Below are 19,285 nucleotides of genomic sequence, written 5' to 3'. Positions count from 1 at the left end.
CTGGCAGCCATTGCTGACAGAGACCTCTCACGTACACTGTAAATCAGGAAAAAGCCACAGGTTGACAAGCCTCCTGAACTAAGTTACTGCAATGTGACCAAACTTTTAGAAAGGAGTTCCTAAAATCATCTCAAAAAAAGGGCTGAGACCAGCCCAAGTCAATCCTCATTTGCATATTTACTGACCAATCACAGGAGCTCCATAATGGCCAATCAGGACAGTGCTATTTGGACCAATCAAACTACAAAAATCTGGATTCTTTGTTTGCATAAAAATGGACCAATCAGGGACCAGAGCAGGTGCTTTGTCTATAAAAGTTGGCCTCCCCTTTGTCTTGTCTGCCCTTTGTCTCCAGGATTCCACCAGAGGCTGCTTTCCCTGATGTGCAAGCTGTTTACTTTAAATAAAAATAGGATTTCTCCTTTTACTGTACCCTAGATTGGGGGACTCCTGTTGGCATTAGATTGGTGGCAGCAAACTTTTGTTCACAGTCTCAAATAAGATACCATAATGCTGTGAAAGGGCTTTTTAAAAACTGAAAAGCAGTGTAAAGTTTAAAGTATTATGGCCTCTTTCCGAAGCATCTAGGCATCTCACAGAGCTCATCATTTTAGCTATTAGAAGAATTGACCTTGGATGAAATTGTTCAGTAAGCAAACAAAACCTGTTTTGTAGTTATATATACATACATATATTTTTTCCCTTTCACTATAAATACACAAATGGCAACTATTATATGCATGGTGCTGTGCTAGATGCTAGCGACAGAGTGAGGACAGCCCAGGTGCCCGGGACCAATCCTCACAGGTCACCTACTCCTTGACTACTTTTAATTTTTTACATACCTCCATTCCCCCCCCCCCCCAGGTGTTCCTTTCTCATGCTGTTAAACATCCATGATTGATTAACTTGTTATTTACATGATTATGTATTTATTATTTATCTTTTAATTATAAATTGTACAAATACACTCTTTTTTAAAATAAATTAATCTTGGTTGTTGAGAGCATTACAGATGTCCCCCCTTTTTTCCCCATTGCCCCCCTCCACCCAGAGATTCCTATTTCTAGGGAAATTTTCATTGTACAAATGTGTTCTTGGAGAGCACATAATTATGGACAAGTGGTCTTCGAGTTCCTGTGGCAGTTAGGAGGACAATTTTAGGAGGCCCTTCCCGGACTGTGTACTCCCGGCTATTGATGAGATTTTGTTTTAAGTCGGACCATTTTGCATGGCGTTAATTGGAGATTAGTTATAAGAGGATATGTCTCAGAATAATTCACTAAGCTGTGCATTGGTTTTTATGGCTTTCTGTATTTGTGTTATATTTAACAATATAACCGTTCAAAATAAATCTCAACTTGTTCACCACTTCACAATTAAAAGTGGCGCAGGTGCGGTCCACTGGGAGGATCTGGGTGACCCAGAGTATCCAGTCCGTGGCGTGGGCTACCGGTCTTAGCTGCCTACGGCCTCAAAGGAACCATCTAGTATGCTGGAGGAGGGCAAAACAATCAATGACTATAAGATAATAATAATAACAATCACGGTAATAACAAATCCGAGAGACTCGTATCTCCAAATAATAGTTAAGTGCTGCGAAGAACGTCCCCAGGGCGCCGCCAAACGGGACTGCAACCGCAGCGGCTGCTGCGGCTCTCGCGGCGCCCCCGGCGGCCCCCTTCCTGGCTGAGGTTGACGGGGCGGGACGGGGCGGGGCCTAGGGGGGCGGGCGGGGCGGGGCGCCGAGCCCGCGGCCGAGGGTGGGGACAAGGGGAACCGAGGGGCGGGTGGCTGGGCGGGGCGTGGTCGGGCCTCAGCTCCTCACGCGTCGCGCTCGCAACTCCATGTCCCGCGTCGCCGGGAGCCTTGGCCGCAACCGCTGTCCGCGAGCTGAGGCAGCAGCGCCAGGAGGAAGCGTGGGCTTTAAGGTAGGCGCTGGGGCGCCCGGCGCGTGGCCTGGAGCTGAAGCGCCCCTGGCCGGGCCGGAGGGTGGTAGTGAGGCCGGGGGGCGGTACGCGGAGGCCCGGGCGGGCGGGGCCGGAGCCGGGGGGCGGGGACCGGCCTGGCCGGAGGGGTCGGCGCGGCCGTGCTGCACAGGCTGGGCTGGCAGAGCTGCGGCAGTCGGGGTTCGAGGCGGTGCGGGCGCCTCTGCTCGCGCAGCTCGGCCCCAGGCTGTGGCAGCCCGGGAGGTGTGGAAACCGCTGCCCCGGGGACGCCCACGGAGGAGGAAGGCGGGGACGGCCTGCTCCCTCCCACTTGCGGGGCTCCTAGGCCAGTTCGCCCGCGCAGCCCTCAGGAACTTGTTAACCGGAAAGCTTGGCAGAGAAACAAATGCCAACGTTTTGGAAGAACTGAGAGTCACGTCGTTAGGCGCTGAGGCTTTATTTTCCTTCCCCGCCCCCTGCCCAACCTCGGCCCGACTTGGCCAAAGAAGGATGTGTCACTAGCTCGGGGCCTGGGGCGGGATCTCCAGCCCGGCTGGGAGCGGGAGTACCTGAAACAAAGGTAAACGGAGGCCGGGCGGACCCCCGCTCAGCCCTGCAGCCGCCGTCGGGCCGCCCCGGTGGGTCTCGCGCTCTCGTCGACCCTGGCCGCCGCCTCGGAGGCGCTTTCTCCTGGGGGACCTCTCGATGGAAACCAGCTGGCCGGGCTTGTAGTGGATGTTGCATCTGAACTCTGTTGTGCTCACATTATTCTCAATCCTCCGACTCTGGTAAAGCGTAAGGAAATCTTTTCCAGTTTTATTCGTGGTCAGCAACTGTAAGGGAGGATAAATTGCTGTTTGTAAATCGTAAGGTATTTTCTTATTGGGGATGATCTGAAAGCACGGAATAAAAATTCTTAACACGTAAGCAAAACGTGATTTGTTGTGCGGACCAAAACTGAGGAAGTGGTCCTCCTCCTCGAATCATTTCTGAACAAAACAGCCCCCACACCTTTGATGCCAGGCATTTTTCTTTGTTCTTCATTAGTTTCAGGCCTCAGCTTCTTGTAAACAGAGCACCCAATGCTGAGACCCTAGGAATTGCCATACTAGGTCAGAGCAAGTGCATCCAGGGAAGCAGGCAGCAGGCTTGTGTTGTAGTAAAACTGGTTTCTTGGTGATGCCATTAAAAATTATCTCATTTTCATTCCTTTTAGTAGTATCCATGACTGTTAGTGAGAGTCTTTTAAAAATCTACAGACCACTCCTAATTTATACATACAGTGTATTTACATTTATTGTGTCCAAATGGCTCTCCTATCGTCACTGGCAGAGAACTTATAACATGAGATACTTGTGGGAAAAACTTGGGTCTTTTTAATAAATCTGGGAACTCAGAAATTGAGGACAGGGGAAACAAAAGTTCAGTCTTTGAAAAACAGAAAACTTTACCAGGACTAACCTGATTGTTGGGTTCAAAAATAGCTTTATCCATGAACAACCTGAACATAAAGCACTTATTTCTAAGTATTTGCATATTCTAAAATGCAGCTTAACATTCTGGAGTGTGAAGGGGCTATCAGACTTTATCCTAGGATGAATTAATTTGACCTTAATGTTTAGCTGAAACCAGCTGCTCAATGAGAGTGAAAGTTTTGTTTCAGCAAGAAGGGAATAAAGTTGATGAGTAATGTTGGAGTGTGGGGTACTAAAGGGACACCTGTTCACTCCATAACTCTACTTTTAAATTCTTCAGAGGCTCCTCATTACCTCTGGCAGACAACCTCCAGGGCCATAGCCCCAGCCACCTTTCAATATGCAGCTAAAGCTATGTATACTTCCCCTCTGAAATTTCTTGACATCTGCTCCCTCCACACATACCCCTAAAAAACCCACCACCTATAGTATAATTGATTAAACTTTGGGGCATTATTCTCTCTCTAAATTAGAGGTTTTTGTTTGCGGTACTGTTGACATTTGGACCAGATAGTTTTTTGTTGTGGGGGCGTTATCCTGTGCATTGAAGGATGTTTAGCAGCATTCCTTATCTCTGCTTACTGGAAACCAGTATTACCTCCCACCCCGCAACTCCAGTTGTAACAGTCAAACACTCACACAATTGTGACAGTCAAAAGTGCCTCCAGACATTGCCAGGAGACCCCTGGGAGGGCCCAGATTCCCCCCACCAGAGAACCACTGTTCTTTACAGACTGCAACATTAATGCCAGTGACACTGCATTGTCCTCATTTGCTTATGTGTTGATTTTATCTACTGTGCTAAGCTTGAGGGCAGGAGTGTTCTTATTCATTTATTTGACAAATATCTGAGGAAGGACTTACTTCGCCAGCCAGACACTATTTAGGTCTGGGAGTACAGTGATAAAAGCAACTGATGTGGTCTTTGTACTCCTGGACATTACAGTCCACAGAGTGACAGATATATGTATGTATAATGGTATAATTATCTCATTACAATTGTGACAAATTCTAGGAGAAGTACAGGATGCACTGAGTACATACATAAAATAGGGTTCCTGACCTAGTTTGGAAAGTAGGAAATTTTACTTTGGAAATGAACTCTAAGGTGAGTTGGACTCTGAAGGATAAACCGAAGTTATAAGGTGATGCTTAGGGGGACCACATTCCCACAGAAGAAACAACACCTTTCTGGGAACTCAAAAGGCCAGTGTGGCTGAAGCATGGAGAGTGATAGGGGCAGGAATATATAAAATGAAGCTGAGAAATTAAGTGAAGGATATCTCAAGCAGCAGTTCTCAGTTCAGTCTGCTTATTAGAATCAGAAAAGGAACTTAAAACTTTAATACTAGTGCTGGGCCATCCTCCAAGTCCATTAAATCAGAATGTCTGCAGTGGTCCTACTCCCTCCCTAACTGCCATTGTCCCCACACCTTCCAAAGGGATAACCGCTGCTATTAGTTTCCAATAACATAGTGTAACAAACAGCTGGGACTCAGGTGGTAACAGAGGAGATAGAGAGAAGTAGATGGATATAGGAGATACATTTAGGCAGCATATATCTAGACATTTTCTGTGGGCATTCAAACAAATGTATATTCTTTCCTCCCATTGTTTACACAAATGGTAGCATGCTATACACTCTGTTCTGTTCCTTGTTTTGTTTCTGAACAATGTCTTGGAAATCTTTCCATTTCAATATATAGTTTCCTTATTCTTTTGAATGACTGTAGTATTCTGTTGTATGGATATATCACAGGTTACTAACCACTCTTTGATGAACATTTAAATTGTTTCCAATAATTTACTCTAACAAACAGTACTATGCTTTTGCCAGTTCACGTGTATGACTGTATTTGTAAGATAGATTCCTAGAAGTGGAGTTGTTGAGTTAAATGTGTACATACACATAGTTGTAAATATTTGTGTTTGTAAAAGATCATTCTGGTCTTTTGGAGAAAAGGGTTTAGAAGGAAATGAATGAATGTGGGAGACAGCTGACCCTAATTATGGGTACTATGTGCTAGAGAATGAATTGTATTCCCCTAAAATTGATATTTTGAAGCCCTAACCCCCAGTGTGACTGTAGTTGGAGATAGTCTTTAGGAGGTAATTAAAGTTAAATGAAGTCATCAGGATGGGACCCTAATTTGATAAAATTGGTGGTCTTATAAGAAGAGGAAGGAGCACACAGTGAGAAGCCAAGAAGAGAGATCATTAGAAACTGACCCTGCTGGATGCTGATCTGGAAATTCTGTAAGCCACCCAGTCTGGTCTTTTGTTATAGCAGCCTGAGCCAACAAATACACTGTGGGAAAGTAGAGAGAAAAGATGGTAGCTGGGATTATGTTGGTAGCAGAGGAGATGAAGAGAAGTAGATGGATGCAGGAGATGGATACAGGAGATATATTTAGGCATTATTGATAGGATTTGATTATTGATATGGCACAAGCAGTGAGAGGGAGAAATAAGTGTGTAGGATGACTCTGAGTTCTCAGTTGCTCATCCAAGAGAATGATGGAGTTGTTACCAGAGATGAAGAACACTGTAAGGATAAGTAGTGTTAAAGTGGGTTTAATTCACACATTTCACTTTGGGACTGGTGAGACCCTTAAGTGGAAATATATAAGCATCTGATCATTCAAATCCAGAGCTCAGAGGAGAGGGCTGAACTGGGGACACAAGTTTTTAGGTGTATTGAAAGGTGTGGACGGAATTACCAGTGGCAGTGGGTTGCAAACCTGCAACCCACAGCTGAATTTGGCTTATGACTATGTCTTGTTTTTCCAATGCAGTGGTTTCTGTTGTTGTTGTTTAATTTTTAGTTAGTTGCCAATAATTTAAATCTGAAGATTTCCCATGAAAATCCAAATTTAGGATTTTTCTTTAAAAATGAGATGTGGCTCTACTTAGCCGACTTTCCCATATGGCAACAATTGTTTTTGTTTTTGTTAATCCTCACCCGAGGATATTTTTTCCAATGATTTTTAAAAAGAGTAGAAGGGAAAGGGGGAGAGAGAGAAAGAGAGACATCAGTGTAAGAGATACACATCGATTGGTTGTGTCCTGCATGAGCCCCGACCAGGGCCTGGGATGGAACTTGCAACCCAGGTATGTACCCTTGACCTGGAATTGAACCCTCAACCCTTCAGTGCACAGGCTGACACCCTAACCATTGAGCAACACCGGCCAGGGCCATATGGCAACAATTGATTGGAACTAAGTCACAGCTGATCCTGACTGCTTTCTAGTTCACCAAAGAGCCCACCACTCCCTAAAATTTATGCTTGGCCTGCTTTGCTCATTTATTTCTCAGACCCTGAAGGCATTTAAGTGTGTGGTCCCTGCTCTAGGAAAACGAGTACAAAACAGTGACTCTCATCTTGACTGCACATTGGAAACATTGGATGATTAAAAAATACTGATGCTGGGGCCCACCCCAGAAATTTTTATTTCTGTTTACCTGGTTCAAAGTATAGCCTTGGATTTTTAAAAGCTCCGCAGGCTTTTCCACTGAGCAGTGGAAATTGAGAACCATTAATAGAGATTAAGATGAAAAGAGAGCTCAGGATTTCAAGGTTGGGTAAAGGAGGGTAGCAGGCCCAGGAAAGGGATAAGAAGTGGCCAGAGAGGTACAGTAGAATGGCTCCTTGCTTGCAGTTAAGGCATAAAAACTTAAATCAGTACACTTGAAGGTGTTTTTAATTAGATGAAAGAGAGTGAAGTTTTGTTTTGCATCTATACTTAATGTTTGTTTTGCATTTATACATATATCCTGTTCATTTACTGTGTGGTGTTTTGTACACACAAAAAAGACATGCTTTATTTAATGAGCCATTCAAAGGATTTTTAAGAGTAATTTAAACTATGCTTGATTTTTGTCTTAGGTATTTACTTTAGAATCTAATTCCAGTTTAAGATGTGTCATAAAAGGCAAAGAAAAGAGTATTTCAAAAGATGGAAGTCATCAAGTAAAGATGTAGACTGAATTTGAATTGAATTTAGCAAGATGAAGTCTTGACCTCAGCAAGAACCATTTTAGATGGGGAGAGGCAGAAACCAAATTGAGATGGGTAAGAAGTAAGGAAATGGGAATGGTAAATGTTGGAAAATCTTTTGTGGAATTTATCTGAAAAGGAGAGTGGTGAGGGAGGGACAGGTGTCTTATACGTCTCTGTGATAGGTGCTCAGAGTGTGTTGGTTACCCAAACACTTCTAACTTTTTAGGGAGGTAACTCAATGGTGCCTGATTAGCCCTGTCCCTCATTTCAGAAGGTCTTGCTTGTATTTGTTTAGGAGACTTTATGTTTTTTCACTAAGGAGATATTTTGCCAGAACCCTTGAGACTCAGATGTTGGAAATTAGGCCCTTGGTCTCTTCCTTATCTGGAAAGCTATAATGCTCCTAAAGGCCAGCAGTGATCTGGGCTCCAGTGACCCTGACATCATCCTCTCATTGAACTGATGAACAAAGACCAGATTGTTGGCATGTTGAAAATGGAATACTTGGCTATATCAGGGAATATGTATCTAGCTGTCAGATTTCCAGGAGTATTTTTTGCAGCTGTATTTTTCCCAAATAATTTGATATTGTAACTTGGTTTCCCAGTTGCATGCATGTAAAATTTCTCATACTTTGAAACCTTTTTCATGGATGGTGATTAAAGAGTATAGATAGAAATTGGAGGAGCAGGACCTTGTTGAGCTCAGAGAGGTGAACAGAGCACTGAACAAACTTTGGTTTCCAGAAGGTTGTGCAGATGCTCTTACCTTGAAGACTGTGTTAAACTCTCTGGAGTGGGTTGTCATGCATATGGTCACTACCATTCTGTCTGTTACACATTTCTGCCTCCTTGGCAACCTTAACCTGGCACAGGAGGGCTTAAAGGTCAGTTTTACACTTCAAGTTTCTAAGAGTTGTGATCTACCAGCAGAACAAAAAACCTAGTACAAGCATAATTGAGCTTCTTGTTAGTCTTTCTCAGTGTGTATGTGTTGGGAGGAGTGCTCTGTCATGCAGCTCTAGTGGCTTATTTTCTGTGCTTTGCCTCTCAGTATTACAGCATTTGTGATGGAAGCCAGGAGTGCTGGTCTGAGGTTCAAAGCATATGCTAAACTTTTTTATCAGGTAAAATGCTAGTTAAGCTGAACAGTTATCAGAAATGGCCAAGAGTGTCATTCATCGTAGATGGAGTCAGTCAGTTCCTCCTTTTTTTTTTTTTTGGTACGTGCCCCTAGTGGGAACTGAACCCAAGACTCTCTGGTCCACCCGAGACGCTCCAACCGCTGAGCCAAACCGGCCAGGGGCAGTGAGTCCCTCCTTAAAAACTGGTTATGAGCCCTGGCCAGTTTGGCTCAGTGGTTAGAGCATTGGTCTGTGGTTCGGTTCCCGCTAAGGGCATATATCTCAGTTGCAGTTTGTCCCCAGCCCTGGTTGGGTCGTGCGGGTGGCAACCACTTGATGTGTCCCTTTCACGTCGATGTTTTTTTCTCTCTCTCTCTCACTTCCTTTTTCTCCCTCCCACTCTATCTGAACAAAAAACCGAAAAATGTCCTCGAGTGAGGATAAAAAAATAAATAAAATGATGATAAATATTTAAAAAAAAAAAAAAAACTGGTTATGAGCACTGGCCGGTTTGGCTCAGCGGTTAGAGCGTCGGCCCACAGACCAGAGAGTCCTGGGTTCAGTTCCTGCTAAGGGCACGTGCCTCAGTTGCAGTTTGTCCCCGGCCCCAGTTGGGGTCGTGTGGGTGGCAGTCAGTCAGTGTGTCTCTCTCACATCAATGTTTTTCTCTCTCTCTTTCCCCCTCTCTCCCTCCCACTCTATCTGAAGATAAATGCAAGAATGTCCTCAGGTGAGGATAAAAAACAAAACAAAAAACTGGTTATGAAAAGTAAATTATTTGCCCTGGCCAGTTTGGCTCAGTAGTTAGAATGTTGGCCCAGGGACTGAAGGGTTGAAGATTCGATTCCAGTCAAGGGCACGTACCTGGGTTGCAGGTTCCATCCCCAGCCCTGGTCAGGGTCAGGGTTGTGCGAGAGGCAACCAATCGATCTCTCTGTCTCTGTCTCTGTGTCTCTGTCTCTGTCTCTCCCTCCCTCCCTCCCTCTCTCTCCCTCTCTCTCTCTTACTCCCTTCCTCCCTTCTACTCTCTAAAAAAGTCAATGGAAAAAATATCTTTGGGTGAGGATCAACAACAAAAAAAAGTGTATTTTTTCCTAGTCACGGTATTGCCCAACAAAACTTAAATGGTAGTATATTAGCAAATTTCTCCCCTCCCTTCTTTCTTCTCTTCCTTTAATTAAATGCTTCCTCTGTGCTAGGCTCTGTTCTGGTGTTGGGATACAGTGGTGAATGAGGCAAACAAGATCCTTGCCTTCATGGAGTGTACATTATAGGGATAAATATAGTAACTGTGTAAACTATAAATAAAACAATTTCAGATACCAATAAATACTGTACTGACATTAACCTGGATAATGGGGTACAGAATAATGAGCTGGGACCTTGGTCAAGGGAGAGGAAGAGGTTGTTGGAGGAACTAAAAAAAAGACCAGGGAGAGAGCAGTGCAAGGTGAAATAAGGGAGGTGGTAGACAAATTCTGGAGCTATGTTGGGTGGGAAGTTTAGGTTTTGTTCAAAATGGAGTGGGTAACCATTAGAATATCTGAAACAGGAGAGCAGTTTGCTCTAATTTACAGGGTGGAGCAGAAGTAGATCTACAATTGTGAGTACATGAAACAGTTTATTCTTGTATTATTATTTATTAATTTATTATTTTCTTTATGAACAATTGTAAGCCTACTTTTCCCCCACCTTGTATATTCCTCTGGTTATGCTGTTGGAGAATGACTGGAATATGCAGAGGCAAGAGTGGAAGCAGAGAGACCAGGTTAGAAGGCTATGACAGTAGTGCAGGTGGTAGAGGATGATAATTTAGGCCAGGCTTTTAGCAATGGAGGTGGTGAAAATTGAGAGAGATTTCAGAGATAGGATTGTCAGGTCTTACTGAATTTATTCTGGGTGTGCAAATATGGCAGATGGCCATTTCATTCTTGGGGACTTCCAAACACCTAACAAGTACCTTATAAGAAGGTTTTTTGCCCCCAAAAGGTACTCTTATTGTGTATACACCAGGCTATCTGGTTGTCTGTCTATACAGTAAGTAATTAATAAAAAAATAAACCCTTACAGGGTCTCATTTGCAGAATATAAGGATTCTTCAGTCCCATGTATAGAATGTCAGCTGAATGAAGAACTTTTGGGAGTGTCTCAGGGTTCTCCTCATACCATTCAGTGTACTTGAGGCTGAACGACAGTCATAGGTTGGTGAGGCAGGCTTGGTGTGCTCAATCTCCATACCTGCTTCTGACTTTTTTGTTTTGGACCCTAATCATGTGTCCCTTTTTAGCTTCTTGCAGTAGGACCTTGCTCTCAACTCTGCTTTCATGTCTAATCTCTGCATTCTCTTCCCCAGCTCCCTCCTCCTCCCCAACACTCTGCTTGGTATTGAATGAAAAAATTTTTAGCAAAATTGTGGCCACAAAACCCACTTGAGGTGGTAATTCAGACTTGTGCCCCAAGGGTTGTTTAGTTTAGTTAGGTTCTACTCTTGAGCCAACAGCACCAGAACCTTTTGCCTGAAATTGTCTTGTAGACAGACAAATGCTTCATATGCATTTCTGGGCAAGCTCAGAGATCTCTGGATCAGTGCAAAAATGAACTAATGATCTTAATTGTGATAAGACATTACCTAAGATATGTCAAGGTTGATGAAATAGAGGGGATCAGTAGGGCCAAGAAATAAGATACCAAAGCTGTACTCAGGATGGAAACTAAGAAATGGGAAAGCAGTAGGTTCTGTTGAGGGACACATATGAAACCTAGAGGAATACATGAAAACTGTGAATAATCTGTGTATCCTTCTTACCTGGAGATATTTCCACTGGGATTTTGCCCTGTTCCCCTACCCCAGTTGAATTTTTGGATACTCCACAGCATCTGACAGTTCATACATTTAGAAAATATTGCCGAATTCCTATTTTGTGCTGTACACTGGCTACTTGTGGATATGAGGATGAGTAAATTGCAGTGGCTTTCTGATTCATCTCTGCTTCTGCTTCCCTGATCCATCACACTGCCACCTGAATCCCATCACCCCCTTCCTGAGAAACTATAGCAGTACTATAAATGCTTAATAAATACTTTGTGAGCCCTGGCCGGTTTGGCTCAGCAGTTAGAGCGTCAGCTCGCAGACCAGAGAGTCCCGGGTTCGGTTCCTGCCAAGGGCACGTACCTCGGTTGCAGTTCATCCCCAGCCCCTGTGGGGTTTGTGTGGGTGGCAGCCAGTCGATGTGTCTCTCTCACATTGATGTTTCTCTCTCTCTCTTCCTTCCTCTCTCCCTCCTGATCTATCGGAAGATAAATGAAAAAAGTGTCCTTGAGTGAGGATTAAAAATAAATAAATAAATACTTTGTGAATAAATGGAAATTATTTTTTTCTTCTGTTTAGAGAATCTTTGCATATTATGTTTGTGTTTATATGTTTTCTCCAAATCAAATCTCATGTTTACTCTTCTGGTAATTTTTTTTCCTTCTCATTGATTTACTCTAACAGGTCACTTGTTATAAAAAATAAAATTTTTAACTTTATGCTTGGGCCGGCTGGTGTGGCTCAGTGGTTGAGCATCGACCCGTGCACCAAGAGGTCGCCCGTTCAATTCTCAGTTAGGGTACATGCCCAGGTTGTGGGCCTAATCCCAGTGAGGGATATGCAGGAGGCGGCCAATCGATGTTCTCTCTCATCGATGTTTCTGTGTATCTCTCCCTCTCCCTTCTTCTCTCTCTAAAATAAAGAAAAATTATTAAAAACAAAAAAACTTTATGCTTGATCTTTTGTCGTGTCTTATATAAAGCTCTATGACTAGCCCAGCCAGTGTGGCTCAGTGATTGAGTGTTGACCCATGCACCAAAAGGTAACCCGTTTGATTCCCAGTCAGGGTACATGCCCAGGTTGTGGGCCAAATCCACAGTGGGGGGCATGCAGGAGGTGGCCAGTTGATGTTCTCTCTCATCAGTGTTTCTATTTTTCTCTCCCTCTTCTCTCCCTCTCAAATCAATAAAGAAAAAAAATTTTTTTTTTAATTTTATGATTAGATATGGTGCCATTTGTGAATATGCTTTTAATTGTGTCCCAGTTTTATTGTTAACAAGCTCATTGTCTTAATTATGCTTATAAAGTTTGATCATATTCTTATAGTCTGAAATTCAGAGGTAGCATTAACATTGTTTATTAATTTTTAAGAGTATAACTTTGAATTTCACTCTGTTAACTTTTATCTGTTATGATTTTCTTTTATATGGCTAATTTGTGTCACAGTTTCATTATTCACTAATAAATTTGTTAATAAATAGTTTTTCAAGCTTTCTGCCAAACACAATTGGGGTTAAACATTTTTCATTCTTTCTACCCTGGCTACTACAATGACTTCAATGTTCTATAGATTTCTTATCTCCTTCCTTCCTTCCTTCCTTCCATTCTTCCTTCTGTCCTTTCTTTCTTTTCTTATGCCTACTAAGACTTAGAGAGAGTTCTTTCCCTAGAAGTTGAGCCTTCTGGGATTTTGCCAGCTCCTTTAGCCTTAATATACACATGGTATAAAACAGAGGGGCTTTGATGTTACCTAGGCTCAAATTAGTTTTTTCACTTTCTACATGTGTAATATTATCACTTTTTTTGTTTGTTTTTTTAACTTCTCTTAGCCCCTCTTTCTTCATCTGTGAAATGGAGATAACACTAACCTCAATGTTGGCATAAGAATTAAATTAAATAATGCATTTAAGTGGTCAGCACAATAACGAGCATCTAAGCACTTTTAAAATGTTGGTGTAATAATATTAATCTTCCTTTTGAGAGCCCAGTACAAGCGGGATCCCAGCCCTTCACCTGTATACCCCTCCCCCCCCCCATGTAAGGACTAGAAGCCCAAGCTAAGAGGCCTCAAAGAGGAAGCATGCCTAGTTCTCCCTTTCTTATTCTCTTGCAGTATCTGTTGATGATGGTAGCATGAATTCCTATAGAGGGGGGGTTTATGCCTGGTGTATAACCATTCCCTTGACTCTGCCAGTGGAGCCCTACAGACGGGTGGTCTTACTTTGAACTCACCAGTACATTTTTGGTAAATAATACTCCTTCAGATGTATGGTTATTAAATTAGACTTTGATGTTCTTAGAGTATGGTCATGGGAGAAAGTGGCTGAGACAGGGTAGAACAAAAAAATCAACATAATTATCATTGTGGAGAAAAGGTCAAGAAACTAAGAGGCCAGGATATCAGATGGATTATCTATTTGGCTGTTAAAATCAGTAACAATTGTAACAGTAATAGTATAGAAGTGACAGTGAGCCAAAGGCTACAATCATCAAGGAATAAAAGAGACTGACCATGGGGATACTTAAATACTGCAATTAGGAAACGTAGGAGGTGGTAGTCTAATGATATGTGACTCAAATCGGGATTTTTTTGAGAGGGCAGAGGGAGAATGGACTGGAAGTAGCAATGAGGAACAAGAAGGCACCTACCATGCCTCGTGTTTGAAGGGTATGGAAGAGAAAAAGAGTCACCATCTAAGAGCTACAAGGAAAGCAGTGTCCTCAGGGGAGAGCCCTGTTTCCATTTAAATAAGAAGCTTAAAGGAAGTTTAAGAAGACTTCAGAAAAGAGATCCAGGATATGGATCAGTGGAAGGGTTAGATTTCAGAAGATGGAATAGAGGCTTAGATACATACCATCATCAGTCATTGTCATCTCTCCCATGCATACATCATTGATTCCTTTACCCCTCTCTCACTTCAGCATCTGTGCCTGGCTAAACCACAGTACTGATTAAATCTAATTATTTGCCGGTTCCATGCCTGTAAAACCATACTGCTGAGCTTGCCTTAATTTAATGATATAATCTCAAGTGGACCCATAATGGTGCCTGGCAGTCAACAAATACTAGATTTCCCCAGTCATTTTCTCTGTTTCATCTCCCCAAAGATGACTATTGCATTTCATCTTTCTCCTCATATGTTCACTATCTCCTCCCCACTCTTCACTTCCAACTGGTGACCTTGCCTCCTATTTCAGAAAAGGACTAGGAAAAAAAGAGCTTTCACAAGTTATCACCACCACAACTGCCCACTACCTGCAGTGGTGTCTACATACTGTGCTTTCTGGCCTGTTACTGTGAAAGAACTAACCTATCTAAGTGCCTTATAATCTTTTATATCAATTTCCCCCTCTTCTGACTTACTGTCTTATATGTGAAAATGTGCTTTTATTTCTCTCATCTTCTATATAATCCTCCTTGACTTCACTTTCCCCTCTATGTATTGCCTTATTTCACTGAAATTTCACAGCAAAACTTAAAAGAGTTGTCTATATTCTGTTTCTATTTTCCTTCCCATTCTGTTTTGTACTCAAGCCAGTTAGATTTCAGCTCTCACAATTCCATTAAAACCACTCTTATTGGTTACCAGTCATGTCTACATCAGTCATTTCTTAGTACTTATTTTACTTAGCATTCAGGAGCAGGGTTGATCACTCCCTCCTCCTTAAAATGACTTCTTCACTTGGCTTCTAAGATACTTGTCAAGAACTATAAAGGATCAAGCTCTGGCCAGTTTGGCTTAGCAGTAGGGTGTTGGCCCTTGGACCAAAGAGTCTCGGGTTCAATTCTGGTCAAGGGTATGTACCTCGGTTGCAGTTTGTCCCCAGCCCTGGTCTGGGTCGTGCGGGAGCCAGTGGATGTGTTTCTCTCATGTGGATGTTTCTCTCTCTTCCTTTCTCTCTCTCTTTCTACCTGAAGATAAATAGAAAAATATTCTCAGGTGAGGATGAGAGAGGAGAGAGAGATGAAAAAGAAGGAAAGAGAGAGAGGGGGCAAGAGGAAGGAAGGAAGGAAGGAAGGGAGGGAGGGAGGGAGGGAGGGAGGAAGGAAGGAAGGAAGGAAGGAAGGAAGGAAGGAAGGAAGGAAGGAGGAAGGAAGGACTATAAAGGATCAGGAAGCAGTTAGCCTGCCACAGTTCCATGTATGGTGGTGGAAGACACAAAACTTCTGGATTAGAGAAAAAAGACAGTTTATTATTTACAGCAGAAACATTAACCATAGTAGCAGTGTTTTTGTACTGTTTCTCTGAATCCAGTTACCTTCAAGGCAGTGTGAACGGAGCCAATTTACACCTATGCACAGGGTGGGTTGTGTTATTAGAAAGGAAATCTCTGCAAGAACCCAGACTTTTTATAATGGGCAGTAAGCATGCCTTCTTTTTGTTCCAGAGGGAAACATTCTCTTTATTATACTGGACAGTGACCCTTTGCTCCAGAGGAAAACACTACCAAGTCTTCCAAGGCTGTTGCTATACAAATAATCTTTTTTAAAATCCTCACCAAAGGACATACAGAGAGAGAGAGAGAGAGAGAGGAGGGAAGAGAGAGGAGGGAGAGAGGAGGGAGGAGAGAGGAGGGAGGAGAGAGAATCAAACCCACAACCCAGGCATGAAAGAGAGAGACAGAGACATCAATGTTAGAGAGAAAGAGAGAATCAAACCCACAACCCAGGCATGTGCCCTGACCGGGAATTAACCCAGCAAACTTTCAGTGCACAGGACGACGCTCAACCAACTGAACCACTCTGGCAGGGTGCTTTACAAACATTCTTGAAAAGATAATTCCAAACTATCATATCGTATCATATATAATATATCATATTTCACCAACTATCAAGTGAGTCAGTGCCTCACTTGCAATGTGTGCAGATACATGAGAGACCCATGGAGAATTATCTCACAGTTCTTCCCTCTCTGGCCACTTCTTTTCTGTCTCTTCTACTGATTCTTCTTTACTTCCTCAAACTCTAGGTCTATGCTGTGCAATACTCTAGCCACTAGCTAGCTACATGTAGCTATTTCATTACATTTTCAGTTATTCATTTGCAATTGCCATATTTCAAGTACTCCTCAATAGCCACATGTATCCACAATAGGTGGCTACCTCTTGAAAGGCAAAGATACATAAATATTTCATCATCACAGAAAGTTCCACTAGATAGTGCTACTCTGCATGTTTGTATACTCTGGCTCAGCCTTTGTATGTTTCTTTTTGTATTTCTTTACAGAAATATAGACTTTTATAGAATTGTATAGAATAGGATTTATTATAAAATAAATATTTCTTTCTCTTTCTGTTTTCTCTTTCTTAGTGATCTCTTGTAGTGTCAAGGCTTTAAAAATGGCTCAAATTGGTGTCAGCCCAAATATCTCCCCTAAATTCTAGACTCAATTCTCCAACATCATTCTGCACATCTTTACCTGAATGTCTAATAGGCATGTTAAAAGTAACATTCAAAACAGAACTACTGACCTTCCTTACCACCATCACTTCCTCGGCCACCAACAAATCTGTTCTTCTTGCTGTCTTCCCAGTCTCAATTCATACCAATTCTCTTCTTCCAGTTGTTCAAGAAAAACAAAACAAAACACAAAACAAAAAAAAACAACCCTTAGATTCATCCTTGACCTGTCTCTTTTCCACAAAACCCACACATTTGTCCCATTGGCTCTTGTTTCAGAATATATCCAGAATCTAACTACTTCTCACCCGTCCTCTGCTACCACCTGATCCAAACCAGCATCATTTTTTTGCCTGGATTATTGCAAGCAAATTTGGTCTCCCTGCTTCCACTCTTGTTCCCTGTAGTCTGTTCTCATCACAGCAACCAGAATGATCTCATTAAAAAGTAATTCAGATGTTGTCATTTCTCTGTTCACAGTTTTTCAGTAGCTTCCTATCTCAGTCAAAGTCAAAGTCTAGTCACACTGCCATTCTCACTCATGCTGAAACATTCAAGACATGCTTCTACCTCAGAGCCTTTCTAGTTGGTGATCCTTCCATCTCTTCCCCGAAACATACCCCCACACATTTTCCCTCATGATACTGTCTTAGTGAAGAGACCAGACTAATTGTCTCTGAGAATGATCTGTATTATGAATTTCTCTTTCCTCATGGTATTGTTTAAATTATTTCTCTGTTGCTTGTTTTTCCTGTAATTGGACATTAGCTCTAAAAGATTGATTAAAGCTAAATATTTTGGCAAGAATGCTCCATAAATTATACTTTGATATTTATATTGCATCGTATCAAGAGGCACATATTATCTGATTGTCCCACCATCAGTGATGTAAATTTAACTAAGGATTTAAGGTGGTGACTTTCATATCCACCTCCATTATAAATTTACATTTTTGCCATTGTGGTTAACAAATACTCTGAAGGGTGAATGATATTTTTATATCCTGTGATTGTAAGAATATTTTTTAGCTGTTAAACTCTGTTTTTTTCAAATAAAATATTTTTTGGAGATCTAATATATAAAACAGATAAAAGCAGAGCTATTTTGGTTGCTGTGGGAAATGCCTAGTATTGGCAGCTTCCAAGGGAACTCTGACAAGCACAGTTTGTTAACTCACAGAGCCAGGCCAAAGGACAGAGGTCCAGAGAGGACATATGAAGTCTTCAAGGCCACCTAACATCTCGTAAGAAAGACTCAATGCACTTTCTGTTAGAGTACAGTTTGGAGATCTCTGTCACTTCCTTGGAAAGCTGTGGTTGTGGATTATCACTAGAATGACACTTGGTTTTTCCTTGGCAGTCCACCCACTGTTTTTAGTTGTCTGAGTGCTTTCTTTGACATTCTATCTGTTCTGCAGATGTGAAGATTTGAAATTACTTCATCTTTAGTGTGCATTGGGTCGCAGGCTTTTTTGTTTCCTTTTTGGAAATTCCTCTTCATCCACAAAGAATTCCAGATTCAGACATTATTCATCTTATGTCTGGAACATTAAAATCTCAAGAGCTTCCACATGTCTTACCTCTTTCCACCTTTAGAATATTGAAAATGTTGCCACAACTAAAGTCAGTTTTATCATTTGCTTGCTGCTTCTTCCTTCTGCACCTTATTAATCATATAGCCATGTGCCTTTGTAGAAAATTGAATAAGTAAATTTGGTATATCCACACAGTGTATGTAAGATATGTGATGTAGATTTTGATTTTCATGGGAAGTAGAAAAAGAAGGTAATAAACTATAATTAAATCTAACTTTTGTTAAATATATATATATAATAAATATTCACAAAAATCCCCAGGTCTGTGTATGTATATTTAAAGCTAGAAAGGACATTTATAAAAAGGTTCACATTGATACTATCTCTAGGTGTGATCTTTGCTTCCCTCTCTCTCTTTCTCACTCTCCCTTTCAGCAGGCATGTCTTGTTTCTATAGTCATTACTTTTACATAAAGATTAAAAAATAAATAACTTTGATCTGTCAAATCTAAGCTGCATTGAAGGCAACTCCAGGCCCCTCCCCAACTTTCTGGCATGCATGCCATCCTTTGGGATTTTTTTTCTATTCTCATATTATCCCATTCAAACAAGTTTTCTCTTGACCCATGCTCTCTTGATTTTTATACCAGGTTCCTGGTCATTTTCTAGAATTTCCCAGTTGGCTCTGAAGAACCTCGTGTACCAAAAGGATATAAAAATTACTTTCTAAAAGTAACTGTCGCTAGAATGTGATCTCCATCAGCCTCAGGAAGGGGATAGATATCTGTTGAATGAATTGATCTATTTTTTTTTTTTGTCTCATTTCTTTTATCCCATAAATTCCTTACAAGACAAGCATTGCTTGTTTTCTTTAATGCCCTTAACATTTCAGGTAATTAATATAAATAAATGAATAAAGTCTTTTTTTAAATCCATAATTTACTTAACAAAACTAAATTTAAGATCTGTTAGCTTCAGCCAGAATTTGTGCTTATAGGGATGTAGAAAAGCACA

At 41.7% G+C, this 19,285-nt stretch overlaps 1 protein-coding gene across 1 annotated transcript in view; it reads left to right on the top strand.

The window, feature by feature from the left end:
• Window positions 1–1,835: 1,835 nt before the first annotated feature.
• The window catches only part of PPP2R3A (protein phosphatase 2 regulatory subunit B''alpha), a 135,919-nt gene continuing 118,469 nt past the window's right edge, over window positions 1,836–19,285 (top strand). The window contains exon 1 of the mRNA XM_036266450.1: window positions 1,836–1,931. The gene's annotated coding sequence lies outside the window, so the exon portion shown is untranslated. The remainder of the gene's footprint in view (window positions 1,932–19,285) is intronic.

Source organism: Molossus molossus, unplaced genomic scaffold (assembly GCF_014108415.1).
Source record: "Molossus molossus isolate mMolMol1 unplaced genomic scaffold, mMolMol1.p scaffold_m16_p_18, whole genome shotgun sequence".
Lineage (NCBI taxonomy): Eukaryota > Metazoa > Chordata > Mammalia > Chiroptera > Molossidae > Molossus > Molossus molossus.
This window is presented reverse-complemented; position numbering and strand designations above follow the sequence as displayed.